We start from the raw sequence: 20,500 nt of genomic DNA on the forward strand, positions 1-20,500 counted from the left end.
AGCTGGAGACTCAACATCATGTGAGGTAGTCTCAGCAGCTTTTCTTTTTCGAGAAGCTGGGGCCTTAGTCCTTCTCCCTTTCTTTGGGACAGCAGTTTCCTCAGCTTGCTGTTCAGCACTCGCAGCAGCAGCAGCTTTACCTTTCTTCAAAGGCTGACCGAACTTCAATGCTCTCAGCGAAGCCGCTGTGATTTCAGAACCTCTAGCTGTTTCTTCATCAGTTAGGTCTACCTGATGATCAATGAGGATCCTGGTGATGAGTGATCCTAGCCTTAGAGTACCAGTACTGCGTTGGAATCCAGCGATAAGGAATACTGGCATGTTGATCGGTTTGTACGTCAGCATATGCCAGATGAAGCATTGTTCGAAGTTCATTGCTGAGGTAGTGCAGTTGATCTTCGGATAGATAAAATAACTCAGTAGATAATGAGCCATCTTCTGGTGCTGACCCATAGATGAAGCTGAGACTTCTCCTGAGTGGCCTTCAGGTTTACAGAAGTTGACCTCATACCCAGTACCATCCTGATCTCCAGATCTCCTTAGCCTTGCTCCCTCAGTTTTGAACTTGAGCAAATTTCCTAGGTAGAGAGGGTTGATAAAGATGGTTTTCTCTTTCACCACAGTTTCCAAATAGTCCTGGTTATCATTGGCAACGCGAAGGTTGTTGTAAAACTCCTTGACAAGGTCAGGATAGGTGGGATCCCTAATCGAAAACAACTCAGTCCATCCATTCTGTGAAATCCACTCACAGAAGGGTTGTTCGGATTGTACGAAGGCTTCAGATACCCATCTTGAGGGCTCAACCTTCCATTCTCGGACGTTTTCGAAGACCTTTGAATAGGTCCTGAATTTTTCAGGCTTTCCCTTACCAGAGGAGGTTTGGCCAGTTTTTCCTTTGCTCGGCGAGGTGACTTTGGTAGATTCCGGCATAGAGGTTTGCCTGGACGTGTCATCGGAGCTGGGCTTAGGGTGGCCAGCACCGGAGATGTTGAAGGAAACTTTAGTCATAGTTTTGGAGAAGAAGGTATGGAAATCTTAGAGAGAGAGAGAGAGTGTTTAGAGAGAAAGCTTTCTTTGCCTTAGTGATTCGATAATCGTAAAGAATAAAAAATGGGGAATTACCCATTATTTATAGAGGTGAGGTGTGGTGTGGATTTTATCGAATCCATGTGTCAGTTTTGCCTTAGGATTGTCAACCGACAAAGATCCTGGCATTTATGACACATACGGCGTATACGTCATCCTAGGGGCTATACGCGTGCTATTGCATTTATTCTAACGGATCTAACACTCAGCATTTAGAATACTAAGCGTTTGATATTCTGAGTGGTCAGTATTGCATAAACGGATGATTTCTAAGTTTAAAACTAACTTACTCAGTGTGCAAGTTTACTCGGTATTTGCTGTTCAATTAAGTTCAATGAGCACACAGCAAAAACAATCATTCAGCATAGTAATTCACTCAGCATGCATATTCATTTAGTTCAGGAATTTACTGAAGAGGATTAAACATACCAATAGCTTCTCTCAGTATGCTGAACTGCTCACGGGCCAGTGGCTTCGTGAAGATATCCGCAAGCTGCTCATCTGTTGGGACAAAGGTTAGCTTGATCTCACCCTTGAGTACATGATCTCTAATGAAGTGATGTCTGATGCTGACATGCTTCATCCTGCTGTGTTGAATTGGGTTCTTTGAAAGATCAATTGAACTTTTGTTGTCACATTTGACTTCAATTGTCTTTGTTTGAACACCATAGTCTTCAAGCTGTTGCTTAATCCATAGGACTTGAGCAACACAATGACCAGCAGCAATGTACTCAGCTTCAGTGGTAGATAAGGCTACTTGATAACATGGAGATATTATCCTAAGGACCAAAAGGGATATTCACCTTAAGAACGCCGCGTATTAATCCCCCAAAGGAGAGCCGGCTGGCGGATCTCCACGATCCAGCTCAGAGAGATCCGCTGGCGAACCTATGAGGCGAATCTCCTCATTCACCTGATTCGCCATTGTAACGGCTGAACGCCGACTCGGCCATAAAGACCATTAATGAGTTATCAATTAGCTAAACTGCCAGGTTAAAGATAACTTGTAACCGCCATTAATGGAGCATTAATGGAGACTTTCTAGTTGCTGAAGGTTACGACTTCCTAGCTATATATAGCCTACACCCCTAGGCTATCAAGGTACACACACATTCTCACATCCTTTGTCAATTCAGTTTGCTTTCTTGATTCATCTTACTGACTTTGGCATCGGAGCTTTCCCCCGTCGAACCCAACGACGCCCCCACAGGGACGAAAGTTGATCAGGATTTCTCCATTTGTCATCAATTGGTGCGGTGAACGTGGAATCCTTAATCAAACAAAGGGTTTTTCGTTCACATTAAAAAACTATGACAAACGGAGATCAAAATCCCTCTTCAGGGATTGAAACACCATTAGTTACACCATCTAGTGTTGGCCGCACTGATTCAACTGCTCCTACAACACACGTCAAAAGTAGTATGCCTCCAGACGCTTTCATCAACATGTGTGCCCAAGCAATTGGAGAGCGGTATGGACCCGAGACAGGGAATCGCATGTGGTCATTTATGACCCTCCCTCCGCATTGGAGCATGACGTCCACATCAGCTATATCATCTTGGCCTTTGTTAAACTTTGGACCGGGCGCCCAAAGTTCTTCATTTCTCCAAGCTCACAACACGGATTCTATGGTAACCACCACGGCGCCGATTGGCGAACGACAAATCAATCGGGAGTTATTCCCTGATGGCGCGGAAGGAAGTCAAAGAAATAATTCAACCCTGCCGGGCGGATCTGCGGGTCCTGGGTTAAATCTGGGTGGATCCGATATCCTAAGGCGCCCACAGACGAATCTCCCCCTTGGCGGATCCGAGGGGTGAACACACAAAAAACGTAGAAAGGAGAAAAGTAGGCGGTCTAGGTCACCTTCGCCTCGACGACCGAGATCCTCCCATCGTGGCAGATCGCTCCCATCTACTGGTCGTAGACGGAGTAAAAGGCCAAAAGAGGCACCCCATCCAAGTGGACCACCACCGCCGCCACCTCCAGGAACTGTTGGACACATCCCGTCAGGAAGCCATGGAGGGGGTAACGGTCCAGCTCCCCTCGGTGGGGGGGTGGAGGAGGAGGCGGACGCGGTAACGGAGGAGGGCGTTCGCCATCAGATCCATCATCTAGGTCAAGTTTTTCTTTTTCTCCAAGCAGATCTCCACGAAGAGATCGCCCAAGGGCGGATCCGAAAAATTTTGATGATAGAGTTAGAGCTCTGGTGCTCCGTATGAATGAGGAAAATGCCAGGCATAACCCGTTCGCCAATAGGGATTCGCCTTTCGCAGCTTGGATTGAGGCGGAGGAAACGGACAGAGCTTTTAAAATCCCTAATCTCGCAATATACACAGGTATTGACAATCCAGAAGCTCACATCAGAAAATATCAAATACTGCTTAGACTTAATCGTGCCACTGAGCCCGTGCTCTGCAAAATATTTGTCACCACGCTGGGAGGCCCAGCCTATTTGTGGTTTCAATCTCTACCTCCGGGCTCGATAAACAGCTTTGATCAATTGAGTAGGGAATTTTGCGCTAAATTCGCCGGCTGTATTCCTCCAGTGGTGAAATCAGGGAAGCTTTTTGAGTTAAAGCAAAAGGCGAATGAATCCCTTCGAGAATATGTAGACACTTTCAACCAATTGTGCATACAAATCGTTGATGTGGATATCTCCGTAGCGGTGGAATGTTTCGTGAGGAACACCATCTGTAAGAGTTTGCAAGAAGATCTCATTCGAAAGAAACCCACCAGCATGGCAGAATTGATGGAGCGTTGCAAAGACTTTATCGAAGTGGATGACATTCGCCGAGGATCACCGTCATCGCCTAAAAGGGACAAGGGCGAATCTCGCCATCGAGATAGAGACAAAGACAAGCATCAGGATTCTTCCTCTAGAGGCAGGCAAAGAGGTTCTAAGAACAAATCAACATTTGTCACCTCTTTCACACCTCTCAACGCTTCTAAAAGTGAAGTTCTTATGTGGATCGAGAATAGTCAACACAAACGGAGCATTTCATACCCCGAACCAAAAGGGGGGGAGTACACCAATACTGGTAAAAATCCTAAAAACTATTGTAAATATCACAGGAAAAATGGCCATGACACTGATGCATGCTGGGAGTTAGCTCGGGAAATTGAGCGTCTCATTGAGAGAGGCAAATTGGATCGGTTCATCCAAAATGAAGGCAAGAGAGGGGATGGTGATAGATCCAAAGAGGACCCAAAGAATAAGGGAAATGGTACCATTAATGTCATAGCAGGCGGACCTGGATATCAACCAGTGCCGAAAAAAGCAAGGACCACCGCTATTGACAGGGCATCGTTGAATCGCCCCTTCGCCGATGCGGGTCCTGAAATCTCTCCTCACGCGGATGCATTGGTCGTTACTATGATGGTGGAAGGCTGGGAGATGAAAAGAGTGATGATTGATACTGGAAGCTCGTGCAATGTCATCACACGAGGGGCCTTCGCCAAACTGATGATTGATCCAGTCCAAGTGGAGCCCACTGTGGTTGATATCCTAGGAGTAACAGGGCACACCATCCAAACAAAAGGCCAAGTCACTTTGGATTGCGAGCTGGTGGACGATGATCAAGTTTGGAAAGGTGATCTGGAATTTTCTGTCCTGGACGGTCAGTTAGCCTACAATATCATCCTCGGGCGGCCATTTATCTATGAGGCAGCAGCCCTTATCTCCATACGCCACTTGACGCTTTACATCCCAACGGCCAAGGGAGGTGTAATGATCAGAGGGAACCAAAAGGTGGCTCAGGAGACATATTCGGCATCTCTAATGATCCGCCCCCAATCTAAAGAGGAGGATGAGGAAGAGCTCGTCACAATGGCCTTGGGCGAGACGGAAATGTACCTTATGGCGGATGAGAAGCAGGTGCGGATGGCTAAAGGGCTCAAAAGCGAAGTTAAAGAGGCAATTACCAAGGTTCTCCATGAAGAGGAGGACGTCTTTGCTTGGAAAGACGAGATCCTCCCTGGGATCAATCTAGACGTGATCACCCACAAACTTAACATTGATAAAGATGCAGTTCCTGTAGCTCAGAAACGAAGAAACCATGGCCTTGAACGGCAGAAGGTGATAGAAGAAGAGATCATTAAGCTCCAACGAGCGGACGCCATTAAGGAGGTGCTCCATACTCAATGGCTGGCGAACGTTGTTCTGGTAAAGAAGGCGGGCGGATCTTACCGCATGTGTATTGACTTTACAGATCTCAACAAAGCTTGTCCCAAAGACAACTATCCTCTACCATGTATTGACATACTCGTGGACGGAACCGCCGGTCATGCTATGTACTCCTTTACGGATGTGAAGTCAAGTTATCATCAGATCCCCATGGAGCCCTCGGATAGAATCAAAACCTCGTTCGTGACTCACCAAGCCACTTATTGCTTCAAAGTCATGCCCTTTGGGCTTAAGAACGCGGGGGCCACCTATCACAGGATGATGAACAAGATATTCGCAGATAGTAAAGGTGATAACTATTCTGTCTATGTGGATGACATGATCATTAAAAGCACAACCATGGAAAAGCATGCAGACGATGTGAGGGAGGTACTGGACGTACTCCGGCGCCACAATATTAAGTTGAACCCGGAGAAATGTACTTTTGGTGCGACATATGGCAAATTCTTAGGGTTCATGATCAGCAAAAAGGGAGTTAGCCCAAATCCAGACAAAGTGAAAGCTGTCCTGGAAATGCAAGCACCACGGAACATCAGAGAAGTACAACACCTTAATGGGCGGATCGTAGCCTTGGGCAGGTTTATCTCCTGTTCAGCTCGCAGATGTCAGCCCTTTTACGAGGTCATCAAGAAGCAAAAGGCGTTCGAGTGGAATGAGGATTGTGAAAAATCCTTCGAAGGAATCAAGCGGTTCCTCACAGAGCCGCCCATGATGAGTCGGCCAATGAAAGGCGAGGACCTTTACATGTATGTATCGGTTACGGATAAAGCTGTGTGCACGTCATGATACGAGAGGAGGATGGCCAGCAGTTTCCAATTTATTATGTGAGCAAGGTTCTGAAAGATGCCGAAACCAGATATTCTAAGCTTGATAAAATGGCGCTGGCTGTTGTCACCACAGCAATCCGCCTTAGGCCATACTTTCAGGCTCATACTGTGGTGGTTCGAACGAATATACCAATGAGAAAGGTGTTGCAGAAGCCGGACACCTCTGGAAGGTTGATGGAATGGGCAATCCGCCTTGGTGAATTCGATGTGAGATATGAAAGCAGGTCAGCATTGAAGAGTCAGGTCTTGGCAGACTTTGTAAATGAATTCACTGAAGAAGGGATTGATCATCCCAAGCCTCCAATAGAAGAGTGGACAATGTACACCGATGGCGCCTCCTCGGCGGATGGAGCTGGCGTAGGCGTTGTAATCAAGGGTCCCCAATACATAAAGTTACGGTACACAGCAAAATTGAATTTTCATGCAACTAATAATGCTGCTGAATATGAAGCTTTGGTATTGGGATTGCGCCTACTCAAAGAAATCACTCCCGAGCGGATTGTGATCTATAGTGACTCCAAACTAATGGTCAATCAAGTAATCAAGAATTACGAGGTGAAAGATGATGTTTTGGCCAAATATGTAGCAGAAGTCAAAAAATTGCTGGATCACCTTAAGGCAAAAGAAACCAAATGGGAACTGGTTCATGTACCCCGGGGGTCCAACACTGAGGCGGATCATTTAGCCAAAATGGCCTCTAGTGAGGAAAACTGGACAGATCCACAATGTCCCTTTGAAGTTAAAATAGCACCAGCTTTCGCTTCGGAGGAAGTATCTCTACTCACAACAGTAGAAGATGATTGGAGATCAGCCATTCGCCAATATCTGTTGGAAGGAGCACTACCTGAGGATAAGGAGGAAGCACGACGGATCGTCAGAAGGGCGGCTTACTTCTCCATGATCAATGAGGACCTTTATAGAAAATCTTTTAGCCACCTTTGGTTAAAGTGCATTCTACCGGAAGAGGGGCAACAAGTCCTCAAGGAGCTGCACGAGGGATCGTGTGGGGCCCATGAAGCATCCGCCACCATTTTGAAGAAATCCAGGTTAGCAGGTTTCTATTGGGCCACGGCTGAACTGGATGCACAAAAATTGGTAGAATCCTGTCATAGCTGCCAGATTCATGCAAATGAATCACATGCTGCCAAACATCTCCAGAGGCCTATCATAGAAGGACGGTCGTTCGCCCTCTGGGGGATAGACATCGTCGGACCATTCCCTCCAACTCGCCGACAGAGGAAGTACGTGGTAGTGGCAGTAGATCATTTCACCAAGTGGGTAGAAGCCGAAGCTGTCTCCTCCATCACTGCCGAGCGAATGGTGGAATTTGTCAAGGACAACATCGTAGGAAGATACGGTGTTCCGCATACCATCATCACCGATAACGGAACACAGTTCAACTGTAGCGAGTTCAAAACTTTCTGTGAAGAGTTGGGCATTCTGAACAGATTTGCCTCCGTTTATTATCCCCAGTCCAACGGAATGACCGAAGTCACGAATCGGACGATCGTAAAAGGGATAAAAAAGAGATTAGGAGAGCATGATAAGAGGTGGGCGGATCAGCTGACAAGCGTTCTATGGGCTTATCGCACAACCCCAAGGACGGCCATAGGAGAAACACCATTCGCCCTCTCTCATGGTGTGGAAGCCGTGATCCCAGTTGAAATACAGATCCCAAGCGACAGAGTGGCCTTTTATTGTGAAGAGGACAACGGTAAAAGGCTAAGGGAAAATCTAGATCAGGTAGACGATCGAAGGGACCAAGCCTATGTACGCATGGCGGCGTATAAACAGCGGATCGCTGCTTACCATGATAAAAATGCCAAGCTTGTGGATCTAAATGTGGGTGATCTTGTGCTCCGAAAGGCTGACAAAATCCAGTCTCGAGAAGGCAAGGGCAAGTTAGGGCTCAACTGGACGGGTCCATATCAGATAGTGGACAAGATTGGACTCGCCACATTTAAAATCCAGGACATGGAGGGAAACACATTGCCACGCACATGGAACCTCCAAAATCTCCGCAAATATTTTGTCAGAAAATGAAGTGTACACACGGTCTTGAGTACTCTTTTTCCTTTAATAAGCTTTTTCCCATGTGGTTTTTCTTATTAAAGGTTTTAACGAGGCTCACCTATAAGACCTGCTTGCTGTAATAAAGCATTTCTCCCATTAATAAACATCATTTGTTCTATTACCTGTGTTCTTTTTAAAGTTTATTGCAGCAATATCAATATTCCAGTCTTAAAAAGAAGGGGGGCATCCAACGCACGCTCTCCACATTTACAACGTATCGCTATCTCATAGCTACTTTTTCTCCTTAGACATAAGAAAATCTATCTTATGGGCGAATCCATCTCTTAGAGGATCCCAATCTCTGATAGAGTTAAAACGATCCTTGGACGCAAGGTCTTTACACTCTCTTATATATCCTTCCCAAAAAGGATTCACAAGTCCTACGGGCGGATCATTTCACCTCAAAGCTAGGTAGCGAATTGTTAAGCCCAAAATATATCTAAAATATCATATATAAATACGTTAAATTTACATTGAAATCGTGCTAATTATATTCATTTGGAATACTTTTACGTCTTTATTTACTTCTTTGATGCAAGGTACTTAATTATTTGGTTAAATCCAAATAGGAGCGAAAACGGAGCTAAAAAGGAGCTAAAATGGAGAAAAAACCTAAAAAACGTACCAAGAATGCATATCAGTCAGAAGAACGCTCAAGGAGGACGAAAAGCAGTCGAGAGACAGGGAAACATCTCTCTGTCGCGACTGAGATTTTCAGAATCTCAGTCGCGACTTGCGGAGGCCAGCTCGGGAGAAAAACAAAGTTTTCACTCGCCCCTATACCCCCTGTCGCGACTGAGATTTTTAGAATCTCAGTCGCGACAGCGAACCCTTCTGCACACAAAACACATGTTTAAATCGGAAAAACGCGTCTGTTCGTTCGGATAAAAGCAACCCTTCACCAGCAGACACGACCCATCATTTACAACCCTTCAACAACTATAAATAAGTGATTCATTTCAGAAATCGAGGTTGGAAAAAGTTAGAGAAATTAGAGAAGAAAGTTATTATGTCGAGTTTCTGATTCAGAAAAGAATCAGAAAGTTAGATTTCATTTCTGTGTAAACAATCATGCTGTACACGAATTGTTATTAGATTAGTTATAAAAACAGTATTAGTTTAGTTTTCATTCTGGTAGTGGACGAGACCAGTCTCTATTCTAAAGATCCAGCGAGAAGAATTGATGGCTGAAGCGTATGAGGTTTGACGAACCTACGGAGTTTGAGAGAAAGATTGATGACCCGGATCTCAAAGTTTTCGTTACAATGCTATCCAAGTTTCTACTTCTCTGTTAACTTGTGAAAATTCACATTTCATTAATGATATACTTATTTATTCAATACATTCTTACTGTTGTTATTTTGATATTGTTCTGACAAAATGATTTTCAAAATGATAAATTGGTGTTTTTATTAAAACGTTCTATTCCATCTTATTTCATATAAGAACTTTGTTGAACACTTGACAGATTTAGTTTTTATGGATGACATGATCGCTGATCGCGGCTTATCAGACATAAAATACTAGTTTGATTAAGGTAGGAATCACCTCAACATCAGGGGGATTTCTATGGTTCGAAGCCATTTAATTGAATAAATCGCTATATTGTTACATGTCCATAATCTTACAAAGTTAAAGTTGTTTTCTTTGCTTTATGAAAATAAGTTCTATTTTATTCCAATTGCGGAAGTATCTGTCTTGTAATCAAAACCTCAAAGACGGAACTGTTATCTAAACTCGATATAATCCTTCTATCTAATCCTAATTTACCAAAACAAATTCCATCAATTAAAACGTATTTCTTTTATTAAACCTAAACACGTGATTAAATCGAATAAATAAAGTTTTAGTTAAAAAGCGTTCCCTGTGGGTTCGATATCTTTTATTACTACAAGCGTATACCGTGCACTTGCGGAAATCGCTCAACAAGTTATTATGTCGAGTTTCTGATTCAGAAAAGAATCAGAAAGTTAGATTTCATTTCTGTGTAAACAATCGTGCTGTACACGAATTGTTATTAGATTAGTTATAAAAACAGTATTAGTTTAGTTTTCATTCTGGTAGTGGACGAGACCAGTCTCTATTCCGAAGATCCAGCGAGAAGAATTGACGGCTGAAGCGTATGAGGTTTGACGAACCTACGGAGTTTGAGAGAAAGATTGACGACCCGGATCTCAAAGTTTTCGTTACAATGCTATCCAAGTTTCTACTTCTCTGTTAACTTGTGAAAATTCACATTTCATTAATGATATACTTATTTATTCAATACATTCTTACTGTTGTTATTTTGATATTGTTCTGACAAAATGATTTTCAAAATGATAAATTGGTGTTTTTATTAAAACGTTCTATTCCATCTTATTTCATATAAGAACTTTGTTGAACACTTGACAGATTTAGTTTTTATGGATGACATGATCGCTGATCGCGGCTTATCAGACATAAAATACTAGTTTGATTAAGGTAGGAATCACCTCAACATCAGGGGGATTTCTATGGTTCGAAGCCATTTAATTGAATAAATCGCTATATTGTTACATGTCCATAATCTTACAAAGTTAAAGTTGTTTTCTTTGCTTTATGAAAATAAGTTCTATTTTATTCCAATTGCGGAAGTATCTGTCTTGTAATCAAAACCTCAAAGACGGAACTGTTCTCTAAACTTGATATAATCCTTCTATCTAATCCTAATTTACCAAAACAAATTCCATCAATTAAAACGTATTTCTTTTATTAAACCTAAACACGTGATTAAACCGAATAAAATAAAGTTTTAGTTAAAAAGCGTTCCCTGTGGGTTCGATATCTTTTATTACTACAAGCGTATACCGTGCACTTGCGGAAATCGCTCAACACGAATTGATCCCCTAGGCAGCTTTACTTCCTTCAATGGAATAAAACAGCTTCTAACCTTCACAAAGGTCCTTGCAATGGAGTATGGTTGGCCACCTACTCCAACATAAATCCAAAATGCCTATGTATTTACTTACGCAAACGTAATAGTAAAATAACTAGCTGCCATAAAGGATTAAACAAATTGTACTTAAAGGGTTTTTTACAAAATCACAAGTAAAACAACTAAGTAACAGTGGGAGCATCCTCCTTTACACTATCCTTGCTTACGGCGCTTGCCTGGGAAGCCTCCTTCTCCACATCCTCAGATACGCCAACCTGAGATACCTCCTTCTCCACGGAAGATGTGGGACCAAGAGGAAGGGTGTGGTCAGGGATCGGTTCTTCACCCGCCTTGGGGGGCACTTCCTCAAGCTCCTCTAGCGTGACATTGGTGGACGGTTTGGTTTCTTCCATGGGTCCCTTCATCCATCTCCGAACATAGTCATGGAGGTATTCCTTAGCGTCTGACATTTTGTCATATTTGGCTACATCCTCAGGGTCGGGGATGGCGAACTGCGGATCTATAAAATTAATCTCGGGGTACGCCAGAGAAAAGTACGCCATGAGCAGTTCGCCATAATAGAAGGCCTGTTCGCCCGCCATATATTCAGCTTCTCTAAGGGCGTCCTCATGGTTTTTGGCATCAGACACAATCTTTGCCTTTAGCTTCTCAATTTACACATCCCTAAGAACTAAAGCGGCTGTGGCAGAAGCAAGGTTCGCTTTAGCGGAAGCGATATTCGCATTGGCTTCCGCTACCTCTTTCTCCAACTTCTCAATGGTTGCCTTATCCGCCACACTTTGAAGGAGCTCGGCTTCCATAGCACGTATGCGAGTATACATCTGTCAAAAACAAACAGTTCCGTTAAAAGAAAAAAGGAGCAAAGGACCAACTTTTTCTACAAAAAGAAATCCTTTCTAAGGGACTCACCATAAGGAGCTCCGTTTTCCCCTTTTGCGCATGAATGGAACCAGGAATTTGGTTCTGATTCCTCTGCACTTCGCCCACCTGACCCAGGGCCTCATCCAAATCGTTTAGGATGGATTCATTCTCAAAAGATCCTTGGGCTCCAAATTTGGCGGACCAGTATCCGCCAATACCAGGCTTCGCCATCTACACAAACGTTCAAGGGTCAAAACTCAAGTCCAAAACTTGATGAACAGATAAAAATAAAAGGCAACCTACCTGTTCTATCTCCCCAACAGGCCTGGCGGACCTCATGGCATCCGCCATAAGCTTAGGGCCTCCAGTGGTTATAGGCTTCCTTCTTTTTAGTGGCGGCTCAACCACTGTTCCCGCAGGGCGTTTTCCAGTATCCGTTTGAGGATTCGCCGCTTGATCTTTCCTACGTGCTTCAGCCTCTAAAAACTTCCTACGCTTCTCTGCAATAGCGTGATTGGCCTTAGATAAACCCCTGCCAAAGAAAACATTAAAGTAATCAAAGTTCAAGAAGAAATGAAAGTTACCTTGGTCAAATTGCGTAATCTTTGAGTAAATGAACTGATCCCCCTCCCGGCGAATCAACGGAATATCGCTCATCATGAAGGCTAAAGCGTCTGCGTATGTCCATGCATCCGCCTTGATCTGCTTCATGAGCTCCGCCACCCTCTCATCACTATCGGTCAAAATTCGCATATCGCCCGCCATGTGTAGCGGCTTAGGATTCCAAAACGAAGGAAAACCCAGTGGCTCGCCATCTTTTATCTTCACATAGAAGAATCTCTCATCCCAACAGTGGACATTGGACATTTTGTCACTGAAGGGCGAATATACTCCGAATTTGGCGAAAGTGAGATAGGATTCGGACTTCCGTTTCGAAGGTTTATGGAAAGCTTTAAAGATACGACCCGTATATACCACTCCTAAATTTGAGGTGAGGTAGCAGTCTAAAGCAATATCCAACCAACAGTTGGGGTGCAGTTGGCTGACCGTAATGTCAAAGTAGGAGAGGATGTCCGCCATCATCTTCGGGAGAGGAAGTCGGAACCCTCTCTCCACATGACTGCAATATACTGTTAGAAAACCGCTAGGCGGACAGGAGGGACGTTGATGAGCTGCGGCTAACTGAGTCTCATAATTATTGATCCAAGGGAAGCGATTCGCCAGATCCACTAGATCCGCGGTGCTCATACGAGACGGAGTAGACTCCGCTCGAGGGTTCTTTTTCCTAGGTGGGATTAAAGAAGAGGCCATTGTCCCCAGAATACACATAGACTCACCGGCCGGAGCGGTACCGGAGACAGAAGTAGAAAGAACTAGATTCCTAGTGGAACGAGTTTGGTAGCGATTACACGTCGAGTTGCTAAACCCAGCTAAATCGGAGTTAATCATGTCCTCGGAGGAGGATGAGTTCTCCGATGACGAAGTGGTCCAACTAAATTCAACTACTATTTCAGGGGAAGGAGACGAATTAAAAAGCTCCGAAGTTGATCTAGAAGATGAAGAAGAACTCCTAAACATTCAGAACAAATCGAGTAAGGAAAGATGAAACTTACATGAAATCGAAAAGCTTTGAACGCTGAAAATCCCAGGAAGAGCTTCGAATAGTAGGGAAGGAAGTGGAGATGAAATGGGGAAGAAAGAGAAAGCGAGGAAGGAAGAAGGATGTCTTCTCTTTCCTGGGGCAGTGCGTCCGTTACACGTGTCACTCTTCGGTTGGCATCGAACAGAGTGCTCATTAATATAGATGTTTATGACGGCGCGCGGAAGCTCAAAAGCCCTAAAGGAGTTTAAAGGAATTTTGGGGGGGGCTTCTGATAACATGGAGATATTATCCCAAGGACCAAAAAGGATATTCACCTTAAGAACGCCGCGTATTAATCCCCCAAAGGAGAGCCGGCTGGCGGATCTCCACGATCCAGCTTAGAGAGATCCGCTGGCGAACCTATGAGGCGAATCTCCTCATTCACCTGATTTGCCATTGTAACGGCTGAACGCCGACTCGGTCATAAAGACCATTAGTGAGTTATCAATTAGCTAAACCGCCAGGTTAAAGATAACTTGTAACCGCCATTAATGGAGCATTAGTGGAGACTTTCTAGTTGCTGAAGGTTACGACTTCCTAGCTATATATAGCCTACACCCCTAGGCTATCAAGGTACACACACATTCTCACATCCTTTGTCAATTCAGTTTGCTTTCTTGATTCATCTTACTGACTTTGGCATCGGAGCTTCCCCCCGTCGAACCCAACGACGCCCCCACAGGGACGAAAGTTGATCAGGATTTCTCCACTTGTCATCACTACTGACGCCTGCTTTTTGCTGAACCAGGATACAAGACAGCTTCCTAAGAAGTGACATCCTCTAGAGGTGCTTTTACGTTCCAGCTTATCCCGTCCATAGTCAGTGTATCCGATGAGTGTGAAATCATGAGTATTGGGATACCATAAACATGCGTTCACTGAGCTTTGCAAATATCTAAGGATTCTTTTTACAGCAATGTAATGAGATTCCTTAGGGTTAGATTGATATCTAGCACAGTAGCATACTAAAAACTGAATATCCGGTCTGCTTGCTGTTAAGTAAAGTAGAGAGCCTATCATACCTCGATATAATTTGCTGTCTACCGATTTACCATTTTCGTCAGCGCATAGGACAGTGTCAGTGCCCATAGGAGTGGATACTGGCTTGCAATTTTCCAAATCATATTTCTTTAATATCTCCTTGGCATATTTGGCTTGACTGATGAAGATGCCATTCTTTCCTTGTTTAATTTGAAGACCGAGGAAGAAGTTGAGTTCTCCCATCATGGACATTTCAAACTCAGTCTGCATTTGTTTGCTAAATTCCTTGCACATTGATTCGTTAGTTGCACCAAATATTATATCATCAACATAAATTTGGGCCAGCAGGGTATCTTTACCCTTTCTCTTAATGAATAAGGTTGTATCAGCTTTGCCCCTGACGTAATTTCTAGTCAGCAGGAAACTGGTCAGCCTCTCATACCAAGCACGTGGTGCTTGCTTGAGGCCGTACAAAGCCTTTTTGAGTTTGTAAACGTGGTTTGGGAATTTAGGGTCCTCAAAACCTGGAGGTTGATTAACATAAACCTCCTCGTTTATAACTCCATTAAGAAATGCACTTTTGACATCCATTTGGAATAATTTAAAGTTCATGTAAGATGCATATGCACATAAGATCCTAATAGCTTCTAGCCTTCCCACTGGGGCAAAGGTCTCACCGTAGTCAATACCTTCTTGCTGACTGTAGCCCTAAGCTACAAGCCTTGCTTTGTTCTTGACTACATTCCCTTGTTCATCCATCTTGTTCCTGAAGACCCATCTTGTTCCAATGGTCTTTTGACTCTTTGGATGAGGCACTAGCTCCTATACATCATTTCTTCTGAATTGATCGAGCTCCTCTTGCATTGCGATCATCCAAAATTCATCGTACTCAGCTTCAGTGAAATTCTTCGGTTCTTAAACTGAGACGAAGGCTACATTGCTGAGGTACTTCCTGAGTTGATTCCTCGTCATCAGGGTATTCCCAGCAGAATCAAGGATTGCACTTTCTGAGTGCCCTCTTGGAATCCTTATCTCTTTAGGTAGATTTATGTCTTGTGCTGTCTGTGTTTCAACAATCTCTGCAGAAGTAGATGGGTCAGTGAAAGTAATCTTAGGTTCACTCTTACTCTTGGTCAGCCTTTTAGTGAATGACTCAGTAGCTGGTTCTTGGTCAGCGGTTACTGAGTGTGGATCATCCTCGGTCAGCGGCTGGTATCTACCTGCAGGGTGAGTTTCGTCGAACTCAACATGTACTGACTCTTCTAGAACTTGAGTTCGCTTATTAAAAACTTTGTATGCTTTGCTGTTTGTTGAGTAGCCCAAAAAGATAGCCTCGTCAGCTTTTGAGTCAAACTTTGCTAAGCTATCTTTGGTATTTAAAATAAAACATTTACAGCCAAAGGCACGAAAGTATCCAATGTTGGGCTTTCGTCCTTTCCAAAGTTCATAGGGGGTTTTCTTTAATATAGGTCTAACTAGAGCCCTATTAAGAATATAGCACGTTGTGTTAACAGCCTCTCCCCAAAAATACTTTGGAAGCCTATGCTCATCCAGCATTGTCCTGGCTATTTCAACCAGAGTTCTGTTCTTCCTTTTTACAACCCCATTTTGTTGAGGTGTTCTAGGAGCAGAAAAATTGTGGTCAATGCCGCTGGCTTCACAGAATTCAACAAATTTTTGGTTTTTGAATTCTCCACCATTATCGCTACGGATGTGAGCTAATTTTAGGTCTTTATCATTTTCAATTTTCTAACCAAATTTGAAAATGTCTCAAAGGTCTCATCCTTGCTACTCAGCAAGATGACCCAAGTGTACCGAGAGAAGTCATCTAGAATGACCAAGGAAAATCTTCTTCCACCCAGACTCAGCGGCTAGACTGGACCAAAGAGATCCAAGTGTAGTAACTCTAACGGACGCTTAGTTGAGATAATATTTTTGCTGTGAAAAGATTGTTTGGTTTGTTTTCCAGCTTGGCAAGCGTGGCATAATTGATCTTTTTCAAATTTAAGTTCAGGCAGTCCCTCAACCAATTGCTTTCTTGCTAATTTGGCCAGGAGGTCCATGCTTACATGACCAAGTCTCATGTGCCATAGCCAGGAATTTTCTTCCTTTGATACTAAGCATACAGTTTTTGAAAACTTTTTCTCTAAATCTAGCATAAAGACATTATCTATGCGAGGGGCAGTTAAAATTAACTCATTTGATTCACCCTCGTATATTTTACATCCAGTAGCATCAAATATAACTTTTCTCCCATTGTCATATAGCTGAGCTACGCTGAGTAAGTTATATTTGAGTCCGCTGACTAGGGAGACAGATTCAATAGTAGGATTACCTCCAATGGTTCCTGGCCCTACTATCTTACCCTTTTTGTTGTCTCCAAAACTTACACTTCCTCCTCGTTTACGCTCAAACGTGATGAACTGAGTTTCATCACCAGTCATATGCCTCGAGCATGCGCTGTCAATATACCACATCTTTGACTTCTCAGCACATCTCAGGCTTACCTGCATTGTAACTAGTTACTTTTAGGTACCCAATTCTTTTTGGGTCCTTGCTTGTTAGGTGCAACAGGTAAAGCATCATGTTTAATTTTATGGCGACATACTTGGACAGTATGGCCATTCTTTCCACAGAAGTCACAGCTGATCTTCTGTTTAGGATGTTTAACTGACTGGTCAGCACCCCAGTGCTGAGCGTGCCAGCACACCTTAGTGGTGTGTCCTTTCTTCCCACAAAAGTCACATTGGACTTTTCGCTGGGGATTCCATCTCTGCTGAGTACCTTGGTACTGAGTTCTCAGAGGAATGTTTATTTTATTTGGAACCTTTAGTTGGTTCTGGATAGTTGTGACATCCTTTCTCAGTTTCTTTGAAACTGATTGGAATTCAGAGACAGACTCATGTATGATCTTCATGTTATCATGCAGAGTTGAATTGTCCTGAAGAAGGAATCTGAGGTCACTCAGTTTGACCTCTTCCACTTCATCACAGCGCCTGCTGAGTGCTCTAACTTTCTTATTACACTTCTTGACAAGTGTGTAGAGATCACTCAGGGCATTAACCATATCGTTTCTGAGCTGGGGAAGAGTAATTACCTCATTTGATTGCTCCTCGTCATCTGATGCGACGGATAGGTCAGCATGCTCAGAGACGCACGGCTCAGCAAGTTCGTCAGCCATGAAGCATATCTTCGCTGACTCGGTGGCCTCAGCTTCTGTAGATGAAGACTCGTCACTGTCGCTCCATGTAGCCACCATTGCCTTTTTGCCGCTCTTCTTGTCTTTCCTCAGTGTGGGGCAGCTTAACTTAATATGGCCGGTTTGATGGCACTCAAAGCATGTAATGGGTTTTGAGCTATCCTTTTTGTATTTGCTATCACTCGAGTCAGCTTTATACTTATCAAACTTTCTGTAAGGCTTCTTAGAATATTTGTCATTCTTCCTGAATAGCCTTTTCATCTTCCTTGTGAACATGGCCATCTCCTCATCATCAGTTGAGCTCCCGTCAGTGGAGTCAGCTTTCATAACAAGAGATTTCTGCTTCTTGTCTTCAAATTTTTCCTTCATCTCGAAGTTTTTCATAGATATCTCATGGGTCAGCAACGAGCCGATGAGTTCGTCATATTTGTAGGTGGTTAAATCCTGAGCTTCCTCAACAGCTGTCTTCTTTGCTTGCCAGTCTTTAGGAAGACTCCTGAGTATCTTTTTAACTTGTTCTTCCTCAGTGAAGATTTTCCCAAGTCTCTTGAGCTCATTAATGATGTTGGTAAATCTTGCATTCATGTCTGAAATGCCCTCATCATTGTTCATCTCGAACAGCTCGTACAGTCTCATCTGCTGATTCACCTTGGACTCCTTTACTTTATTGGTTCCCTCGTAGGTGACTTCCAGCTTTTTCCAGATCTCTTGTGCCGACTCACAACCTGAGATTTTATTATATTCTGCAGCATCGAGCGCACAGTGAAGCATATTGATAGCCGAAGCGTGATTTTGAAGCTTCTTAAGATCATCCTCCGTCCATTTGGCCTCAGCTTTTACAACTGTTAGGCCAGCCACAACTTCGACAGGTACAAATGGGCCTTGAACTATAGATAGCCAGGCACTCATATTTGTAGCCTGAATGAAGTTTTTCATCCTATTATTCCAGAAGGTATAGTTAGACCCCAAGAATAGGGGAGGCCGAGTGATGGACAGCCCCTCAGGCAGTATCTGAGTTGTTTGGTTTCCTGGGAGAAACCGAGTACTGTTTTCGCCCATGGTAGGGATCAGCTTAAGGTTGTTAGACCTTTTACAGAGAGCTTTGAGGCTCTGATACCACTTGTTGGTCCCTTATAACGTTGCAAGTATAGTTCCAAGGGGGGGTTAGGAACTATTTAAACTTTTTACTAAGTTTGGGCAAACTTCTTTTCTTAAGAGAAAAGGATTTAACAGCGGCGCTGAGTGATCAGTAAGATACTGGCTTAGTCAACTGGTGACTAGGTCAGTTTCTTGACTTGAGTCAGGAGATAGCACTTAAAGTCTATTCCTGAGCTCAGATGTTCGATGCGCACAACTCAGCTTGACCTCTTTACTTGGTCAGTTTTTTGTTATTTAAGCAAGCAATATATATATAAGGAGTTTAAGGTAAGAAATACGTTACTCAGCAGATTTATCCAGGTTCGGCTTCTTCTAAGCCTACGTCCTGTCCCCGGAACAAGTTCCGAGATTTCGAATCCTCTACTGAGCTCTTTAAAGGTAGAGCCTCAAACCTTTTACAATCTTAGCAACTGAGTATAACAAGAGTACCTTCCTCTATACCTCTACTCAATCCTAATCTCTCGCTGAGTACTATAACCGAGTACTCAGCCTCTCCTTTCTAATCTCTAGAAATGATAAGTGTTTTGTCCTAAACAATGATTTGCTAAGACACTTTAGATGATATGAAGATCACTCTAGACTTTTACACAAAAGATATAAAATGTAGTGTAAGATTGCTTTGCTTTTTGCTTGCAGAACTTTGCGTAGAGATTTGGTCAACGTAATGGCTTGATCAAGTTCTGTGTGTTGAAGCTTCTGATGGGACTCTATTTATAGAGACGTCTGGGCATCTGTCATTTCGAATTTCGAAATAACCGTTGGAGGGAAACGGCTTCCTGTCGTTGTCATCCTGACTTGCTCAGAGCTCTCGGCCAATCAGATTTGTGTATCTTCTGTCCTGAGTCAGCTTTTAGTCAGCTCGGCAGATTGTCTCATTATTTATGGTAAAGTCAATTGGACAGCATACTGTGTCGTCTGAACTTTACCCAAAGTGAAAATACTTTGTCTGGAAGTTTTCCTTAGCCAGCTGCTGTCTTGTACGCTTTGTCGAATCTACTCAGCAGCTTCATCTTGAAGTTATTCCCGAAGGTCTTCTAGATCCTTCTTTCGCTGAGTTGCGTTTTGTCTAAAGCGACAACGTTTTGACAAACGCGGGCCGAGTTGTACTGAGTTGTTTGACTTGGGCTTTGACACTTGTATTGGGCTTGGGCCTTTTAATTCTTGTGTCTTATAATCAATTTAACTCAACATTGAACAAACACATTAGTAGAATAAATCAAAGCATTTAAACTTAGTGTGTTTAGAATATGTATTTCAATTATACTTAAACAATTTTGTCAAATCAAAATTATGTGGAAAGGTGTTTCAACAATAGCTTCACGAAGTATATTGCTAACAGAAAGGAATTAGAGTGTATCTAAGAGAAAGGCCCACATGTAACATGAATGTAAAATGCAAAATCAGCTCATACCTATGATAAAGACACATCCTTTTCATTAGTAAATCTGATGATTATTACATCTACCGATGATAAAGATCCAACCTTTTCATTGGTAAGTCAAACAAATAATACATCCTTATTCCAGTAGCTGCTACCGCAAGAGTAAATCTGATGATTATTATAGGTTCG

This window comes from Euphorbia lathyris, chromosome 2 (genome assembly GCF_963576675.1).
Source record: "Euphorbia lathyris chromosome 2, ddEupLath1.1, whole genome shotgun sequence".
In the NCBI taxonomy this organism is placed as follows: Eukaryota; Viridiplantae; Streptophyta; class Magnoliopsida; order Malpighiales; family Euphorbiaceae; genus Euphorbia; species Euphorbia lathyris.